Source organism: Sylvia atricapilla, chromosome 1 (genome assembly GCF_009819655.1).
Source record: "Sylvia atricapilla isolate bSylAtr1 chromosome 1, bSylAtr1.pri, whole genome shotgun sequence".
Classification (NCBI taxonomy): domain Eukaryota; kingdom Metazoa; phylum Chordata; class Aves; order Passeriformes; family Sylviidae; genus Sylvia; species Sylvia atricapilla.
In genome coordinates, this window is record NC_089140.1 from 25,263,439 (window position 1) to 25,272,738 (window position 9,300).

Below are 9,300 nucleotides of genomic sequence, written 5' to 3' on the forward strand. Positions count from 1 at the left end.
ATTCCCTCAGCTTCACTTTTGAAGTTAAGCATCTTACACCCCATCCTTATGAAGCATCTTTCTGTTCTTCAAGTCACTGGAAAAAAATAATTTTACACTAGCTACCAAATCTGTGGAAAACATAGAACTCATCCTATCTCAAAATGACTTTAAATTCGAGGAAAGTAATCAGTGTAATTCCCAGAAATAAAGAGCAAATTCTGAACTTTTTAGTAAGTTCCATTAGAGGTAGCTAAGAGGCTAATGGTGTCATTATGTACAACAAAGTAGGTATGTTGCAGCATTTTACATTTCTTGAGTAGGCTGGGGTTCATATCCCTCCTCAAGGTCCCCAGAGCCGACACATGAGAAGGACTGGGTGTCACAAATCTAAGGCTGAAGTGCTGTCTTTCCAAGGTCCTGTGGCACCAGCAGGTCTTTATGGGCAATGGGAAACCAAACCACTTTGGTTTAGCTAAACTTCAGTGACATCAGCTGAGGGTTTTCCTGTCTCACTTTAGAATATGAAACATTTTCAGTGACCTTGCATTGACAGAAAACTGTCACAATTACTTTAGACTCTAGTTTGAGTTGCATCATTCCTGCAGCATCAGTGCAATGTCGGTAGCTCACGGTGCAGGGTGGCTCATCCTGGGTTTGGACACAGCGATATTTGGAGACCTCTCCTGCTGAGGGTTGTCTTCCTCCTAAGGAGAGCTTTGCATTTGCCTTCAAAACATAAATTTCATTAGGAAAGGGAAGGAATGGCATCTGGTTTATGAAATTATGGACCAATTAGAGTGGGCAATATTTTTTCACCAGGATTCTTCTAGATGAAAAATGCGGATTTGTCAACACTAAAACTTTCCAGGAATGTCCCACTTCACCAACTTATTTTCACATATAAAACTGAGGAGAATTTCCCTCAGAATTAAAGTCTTTTGTTCTAATATTTTCAAAAATAAAAACTTGGTGTTTCTTTGCAAAAACAACTTTTTGTTTCAAGATGCCTTTCAGCTTACTTTGAAATGAAATTGAAAACATTTTTTTTAAATCTCAGTTCCAAAATAAAACAGTTCATTTGGGGATCAAACAGCATATTTCATTTAAGTGGTCAGAAAGGCTTTTTATTCTTTGGAGCTGATGATGAATCAGAAAAATTCTTTCTTTCCATGACTCTGATATATGCTGTTTTGCAGCTGCTTTGATATCTGATATTTATTACCTTAATCTCATTTGTGCCTTGGCATTACTGGCTATAGTAGCTCCATCCTTGCCTGATTTTAGATGTTTAAATGCTGTGGCCCTGAACAGTGCTGGAATGGAAGACCACTTAGGGATCATGAGTACTGTTGACATTAATTAAGCAATTATGATGGGACTGCTGACCTGGTAGATCCTATTGATCACTGACAGTCAAATAAATAACATGTCCAAGTCACAGAAATTTATGTCCAAATAACATGGGCATGAATGGAGAATTTAATAATGGTGAATTTTAATTATAGAAGAATTTGAATGTACAAGAATAATCAACTCAAAAGAAATTGAGAGATCTCATAGCATTCAGATTTACTTTGAATCTTTTTTTTTAATTTGATCTGAGAGCTGATGAAGAAGTTATCATATTTTAAATCACTAATAAAAGTAATCTTGAGACAAAACTGCTCTGAATATAGGTACTTACTTTTAGAAAATTACGTATGTTATTGCTTCAATGCAATGTGACTACAGGAAAGCTGCCCATCATCTGCATTTTACGAGTACATCTCTTTTGTTATGCAAACAATAGGGAATATTGTTCTTTGTGTGGTTGGTTTTCAATATGTTAAGAAAAATACTGGGGGTTTTTTTAAGAAAAATTACTTTTTGCCACCAGAAACCCAGAATTATCACATTAGGACCACCCTGGCTGGCTTCTCTGTGGAGTTCTACCTTGAAGGAAGTAGTATGGACACAGAAAGTTATGTTTGAACTGAGAAGACTATATATATTTGTACTGGAGGTTTTCTTTCTCTATTTGGTTTTAACAGGGCAGTCATTATAAATAGATGAAGTATCATACAGACTTTATTCTTACTGTTTAGAGAACTATTATCTCCTATTTGCAGAGAGAAAAATGAGTTTGTCTTGAGGATAAAGCAACTTCCAAGGTCCAAATTTTAGGAAAGGTAACCACGGTCTTTGAACCTCCAGTGTGCTGTGACAGCCACAAGCCTGCTCTTTCTGGCAAGGTCTGACACAGGCATCAGGGCTGGAAATCTGCCTTTTTCTCCTATTATTTTTTCTGTGGGCAAGGCAACCCACAAGAGTGACCTGCCATGAAATTCCTAGTCAGTTCAAGGTTTGGATCCTGAAGCTACCCTCAACTAAGTTTCACAATTTTGATTCAAGCATTTATTACAGGGTTATTTATACTTAAGACAATGAAATCTGAGCATGTACCAGCTGAGTCTTTGAACTGTATCCCTTCTTCTTAGTGGTCTAGTCGTTTTTCCACAGTAAATATGTTAGGTACAGTGATCACTGATAGAATGGGTTCAGCCAATTCCACATGAAAAATACTTTTTGTTGAGACCTTGAGATGTGTAACACTTTTAACTTCAGCAGGACACAACTTTGGAAACAGGCTTTAATCCTAGCTGTGATGACAAGATGAGTCTGTGTTTCAAGTGGTACAAATAGTGGTTTCAGGTCCTCAGGCCAAATTTTCAAGGTCAGATGTCTATACAGGCAGCTGAACAAGTGGTCTAAGAGAAAACATGCGCAGAGAGGTCATGTAAGAAGAAAAATTTTCTTCTGTTTACTCCTACTTGTGTTTGTTTTCACTACTCTGATGGCTCTAGCAATCTCCTCTCCATCTCTCCATCCTGTCAGGATATAAGTTTATGCTCTGAAAGTCTGCCAAAATGCCTTGGTATGCCGTTGGGGTCTTCCGAGACGGTCTGCTCCTTCTGGAAAAGAAGGCATATTTTGGATGCATCTTCATCCCATATCTACAGACTGTTCCATCCAGATGTAGATCCCACATTGTTCTGTCTGTGCTTGAGCTTTTAGCAGTGCTTCAGAATGACCAAACACACAAGAGAAGAAGACCTGGACGGTCATCCAGGGAACCTGCTGACAACGCTGGAATTTTCCCTCATACCTTGTCCCTGTAGATCAGGCAATACTGATCGGGTGCTCTGGGAAACCAGGAGGTCAGACAAAAAAAACTCAGGATTTGGAAATCTTACTGGATTCCTCTGCATTGCTGTGAATATTGCCATTTCAAGGTATCTGATAAATATTTTTGTCATTGTAAGTAATGATCAGCAAGAAGAAAAGGAAAAAGGCAAACAAAAGGGAGCCTCATCCTGAAGGAGGTGGCCATGTCCTGCCCTTCCAATTTCCTTGCAGGCAAATTGTGATGGATCTCCTTTGTGAAGAGATTCTTTGAAACTTCACATCCAAAATCTGATGGTTTCCTTACAGTATTGTTCATATAATGATCATCTGGAAATGCTCTAAAATTTTAGTTGTGCCCCTCAAAATAACACCAACCAGGCTTTATTCTCAAATTTATCTTTTGATTAAGAAAACAACCATTACCACTCGCAGAAAGGAATTCAGTTAGATGGTAACTATCTGAAAACAAAGTTTTGTTCCAAGTTTTTTCCTGGACAAAATCAGATCACACAAACAGGAATCTCTACATCTGGCATGGCTTTCCCACATAGAGCAAAGTCTTTACAGAGGATACAGCTACTGGACTTGTGAACAAAAATTAATCCCAGTCCTTCTGTGAGCCAGACCACCAAGCAATCTTCTGTCCTTCATCTGCAAGAGGGAGGAAGGCGAGGAAATAGTAGTTTTCCCTCTGTCACACTCAAGAGTTAAGTTCTCCTCTCTAATCACTAGACATTAAGACTCACTCATGTCCATGTGGTGTCACTGCTTATCTTGCAGGGCTGCATGGCCTGGTGGTCCCTTTGGAACAATCCACCTGCATTATGCTTTTATCACTTTTTTTAAAGCTTTCTTTCTTCCTTCTTCCTCTTAGATTTTGCAGCAATAATTGAGCCCCTTTGGTTTGTCTCTGAGGAGGGGAAACTCAATGACTGATAATTACCTTGCATGCCGTTTAATGAAATTGAAGGAGCACAGTAACATCCATAATCTAACTCTTCAAGCTTGTTAAGCCCTAGTTCTGCATATTTCCAAGTGTTAATATTCAGACATAAATGGAAAAAGGTTAAAAGGATTCAATGAATTTGTAACAAATGTGCCCTTTGTGTATATGAATTCTGAGTTGTCTCTACTGGACATGGTGTGTTGGTTAATCTTGCTATGAATACCAAAATTACCTCCCTGTTAGCAGGACTCATTGCTGTCATTACTGTAGCCCAGTGAAAAGGGCACTGACTTAGGTGCTAAGAGACTCAGTTTCTCATCACATCGCTGCTACTGTCCTGCCATTTGTCATAGGACAAATTCCTGCATCTACATATTTCTGTTTCCATTCCCAGCTGGTGCTGTCTTGTGTGTCTAGAGTTGAATCTCTCTGGGACAGAGACCTCCGTATATACTCAGTGTCAGATCTCAGTTAATTCCTTAATGAAGTAGTAACAAACAACAAGCAGGTAAATGTTAAATGAAGAGAAGTTCCATCTAAAATAATTGAACAACTTAAAATTTGAGCATACTCGGTATGAAATTTAAACCAGTTTTACCAACTACAGTTTCAGCAGCCTTAGATTATCTGGTGCAGGAGGTGATGTGTTCTGCAGAAGCTTCTTCTATGCTTTAAATGCAGAGCCTTTTAATAAATAAGCACAGAACAAAAACAAGACAGCTGATCCCGTGCCTTTTCAGCTTTACCTTGCTTCCAGTTGGTCTGCTTTTGTCGTGTCACTCTCCACATAGAATTTTGCACGGAAAATGAAGAACTCAAAAGGAGAAGTTATTACAGAGGAAGATTGAGAGGTGATCAGAGATTATGTGGAGTGAAGATATATGAGTTCTGCAGCTGAACTGAGAGCAAACAATCAACAAGGAAAAAAAAAGTGGGGAACAGAAGAGAAGAGAGGCAGCACTTTCCTTATTAAGTGCCATAATGTTTAAGGCATAAGGTAGAACTTCCAGGACAAAATAATTCACAGTTTAAGAGTAAAATTGTACCTTTAATAGGGAATAAAAGCCCACACTGAGGCCAAGAAACCACTCACTAAGATTTCTCAGAATGCTTTCCAGCAAGACTGGGGTCTGCTTTCCTCCCACCACTCTGGCAGAAAAGGAGTTTGTCTCCATAAATCACACCTCCCTTAGAGACCAGTATCACCCTCATGGATATCCCAGGTTTCCTCTGTGTCTGCTGTTCAGCCACCAGAGCTGTGTCTCTGCAGCACTACATGCTCAGGAGAGAATAAACAGCAAGAAAAATGTAGAGAACCAAACACTGCCAACTTAGTGAAGGAGCAACTAAGTGCCATACAACTGTTCATTCTCTCCCCCTCACTTCATCCCTCGATGGGATGGGGAACAGGATCAGAAGGGTAAAAGTGAGAAAACTCACAGGCTGAGATGAAGATAGTTTGATGAGTAAAGCAAAAGTTTCACATGCAAGTAGAGCAAAACAAGGAATCCATTCACTGCTTCCCATGGGCAGGCAGGTGTCTAGCCATCCCCAGGAAACAGGACTCCATGTGTGTAATGATGACTTGGGAAGACAAACACCATCACTTCAAACATCCCTCTCTTCTGTCATCTTCCCCCCAGCTTCATATGCTGAGCATGATGCCTTATGTTAGGGGATATCCCTCGGGTCAGCTGTCCTGGCCATGTCTCCTCCCAAATCCTTATGCACCCACAGCCCACTTCCTGGTGCAGTGGGGTGAGAAGCAGAAAAGCAGCACAAATCCAAAACACAGTACTGTGTTGCTGTTCTTGTACTTGCTGCTATGAAGAAAATTAACTCTATCCCAACCAAAACCAGCACTTTTTCCATCCCTTATTCCATACTATTTACATAATGATCCCACATCTTCCAATACATCCTCACTAACCCTCACCCCCCCTTCCCATCCTTTGATGGAATACACATACCGTTCCCTTAGTCTATGGACCATCCCTGTAATATATGTTCATAAAATCCCCATGAAGTGTACACAAAATGTCCATTGAGTTAATTTTGTCCCTGCCTTTGGTTCCATCTGTCATGGCGGTAACTTAGGACAGAAGAGGCGGTGTTTTGTTAGCATGTGTCACTGGGCACCAAAACCAGCTCAGGTCAGCTCACTGCTGCACGTGCACTGCTTCTGCTAAGACTTGTCCTCCACTTCTTTATGTGGTTCTTGCTACAGTAATTCCTATAACATGTAATTCAAATCATGGGTGACAACAGCTTTTATATCCATTACAACTTTCCTCCCTGGTCCCCTGGTGCCAGTTCACAGGTTTTAACATGATGAGCTCTTCCCCTTGCTTTCAGCCTGGCTAGCAACCTTAAAAGCTCCCTCAGGAAGAGGACCAAGGCTAGTAAGTAACAGAATGTACAAGCATAAGAACTACTAAAGAATCCCCATCATCTCTAGCTAAGCAGTCAGTCCTCTCTCCAGCTAGGTCAGTCACGTTTTCATCAGAAGATATCTACTGTTTTATACAGGGTCACTTGTGGTTGTCTTGGATTTTTTTCATGTTTATGAGTCTGTAGCTGATGAAGTTTGGTCATTGCTGACCTCCCCTCAAGTATCTATGGCAAGTTACAACAGGAATAGTATTGCAGCAGTCTTGGGTATTGCAGCACAATGGCCCTTACATCATTTGAACACTCCATGATCCCATTTTAGCATGCCTCAACACCTAAGGGTTTCTCTGAAGTACAACAATTTATGTGATTCCATCAAGCTGCTCTGTACTAATACATTGACATCTACAAAATCAGAAACAAGAACAACAAACAGGGTAACCCTCTCTTTGGGATGTAGGGTGGAAATATGACATGTAAAACTCTGAATTTCCAATGTCATTCTTGAGCACAAACCCATGTGAGGCACAGAATCCTAGCCTCTCCCTCTCTCCCTCCTTGGCACATTTTCATGCTCTTTGGTATTTTGCACATGCTGGTGGTGAAGAACTGACTTTTGTTATCATCTAGAAGCACTATCATGTGTTGGAAACAGAAGGAGGAAATAATAGAAAACCATGGCTCCATAAGTGAGAAAGCTGCAGAAAGGTAGTGAGCCCTCCAGACAGAGTTCTTGGAAGCTTGTTCTCCTACCACTAAAAGGAGATAAAATCTAGCTGAGGACAATAATATTTGGCCTAACATGACCCCTGATTTTAGAGTAAGAATCAGAAAGAAATATGTGGCCTTGCAAGCACAGAAAGATATTAAAGTCATCCACCTTAGAAAGGGCCATTAGGTTAAAGGCCACTGGTTGGAGGTATTTGTTTCCTGTAACCATTCTTTTCATACCAGGAAATGTAAGACTTTTTGTTGCCTTTTCAGAAAATACCAAGGCTATAATATCTACCATGCCAGAGTATGAAACAAAAAGAAAATAAGAATTTTCTTCTGGTTTACAGCTGTTGTCCCAATAGTTATATATGCACCAATAAAGTATTACAATGGTCCAGAGAGACTTATTTGCCAAGCCACAAGCACATCAAGCTGCAGGAATAAACAAGGGCCAAGAGAAAAAAGTCAGTCCTGTTGGGAAAAAAGTATGCTATTGCAAATCATGTGATACTGTAAAATGCTACTCTCCCACCTCCAAACCATGAAACTAAACACACACACACACACACATTTTATATATATATATATATCTGTAAGTTTTTATTTGCCTTCTATGATCTGCAAAGATTCAAATGTACAATCTTCTCCCCGCTATCATGAGGGCTTAGCACATTTCTTTTTAAACAAAAGCTGAAATTACCATGCAATTAAGTGGCTCTAGGCACTGAGCCTTAAAAAAATACCCTTTAGAAGTTCGCTTTCAAACAATGAAAGATGGTGCGACTGCAGTGAGAGAGCTGACAGAGGAAAGGAGATCATGGCAAAGGCTAAGGTGAGAGTGGCCAAGCAGGGTTAGTGACAGTCTTAGCTAACCCACAAATGGGGTCTGACCCAGGAGTCCGAGGAAGAAAGCAGCAAATACACAAACCTCCAGCCTTGGTGTTTGGCTACAGCTCTGCTGCTCTTGATCTGCAATTCCTCCGGGAAATCCCACTGAGATTTTTGGCTGGGACTTTGGAACAACTGGAGAGGAAACTTCATTGAGCCCTCTGCCTGTTTGGAGAGCGCTTTATAAGTTTATGCTGTGCTGACTGAACACTTCTGCAGTGCAAACACCAGCCAGTGGATTGTAGCTCATGCACATGGCAGTCAAGGTGCAATGAAGGTGCCAGAAGAGGACAGCCCAGTAAGCAGGGGCACAAGGCAGCTCCTCTTGGCACAAGCTCCAGCAGAATCTTATTCTTTCACTCTGCAGCTGCAAGTTGTGGTAGTTGCCCGATGAGTAGATGGAATCTGTTGTTTTCTCTCAGGAGAGTTACTAATCTTTTCAGCTACATAAATACACTTCTATTATTGTCTGAGTAAATTGCCTTAGAAAACTGTTTCTTCAGGAAAAAAAGTTGAAATTTCTTAAAAGGAAAATGTCGGTGTATTTTTCATAATTATTCCAGTAGTTTTTTCTACCATTGTTTATGGTAAAATCTTGGTGGTTAGGAATTAACATAGACACTCACGTTACTATATCTGCTAAAGAATCTGAGTTTACTCAATCCCAAATAAAAAGGGAGACTCATGTATCCCAGTCTCCCTTGTTCCTTTCCAAATCTCACCTTGATTTCTTCCTGAATCATTGCCTGCCTGCATTCATTTGTTATCACAACAATTCCAATTCTTGGATGGCGAAGAGCTCTGAAAAGAAAAGGATTATATAACCCCAAGCATCAGCATCTCAGTTCAGTTCTCACATCCAGCCCTTCCCAGAAAGATTCCAGTTGAGCAGGATATTTATCCAAATGCTGAGTTCTGCACTCAGCAGTCTGCACTCACTCTGCCTGTTCCAGCATTAAGATGGAGGGGGTGCTATGGGAGTCGGGGAAGCAAGAGAATTTTTAGCAGATTCAGATTTCAGGTGGTCTGAATACCCCTAAAAGGAGGACAAAGATGGAGGAAGAATCTGCTCTATTTTATCCACAGTGTTATGTGTTGGTAATGATACTACTGAAATTAAAAAACTCCTTCAGTATGCAAGACTAGACAGCCTTTTGAATAATCTCTTTTGTAAAAACAAAAGAAACTGTGCAACAGACACTATGTAGATGTAA

The 9,300-nt window shown here is 40.3% G+C and overlaps 1 long non-coding RNA gene across 1 annotated transcript; it reads right to left on the reverse strand.

Annotated features, from left to right (window-relative positions):
- Nucleotides 1–2,257: 2,257 nt before the first annotated feature.
- Nucleotides 2,258–8,874, reverse strand: LOC136364410 (uncharacterized). The gene is made up of 2 exons (XR_010744151.1): nt 8,809–8,874; nt 2,258–2,729 (listed from the first exon to the last, which is right to left on the reverse strand). It is a non-coding gene; the product is annotated as an uncharacterized lncRNA (long non-coding RNA).
- Nucleotides 8,875–9,300: the final 426 nt, after the last annotated feature.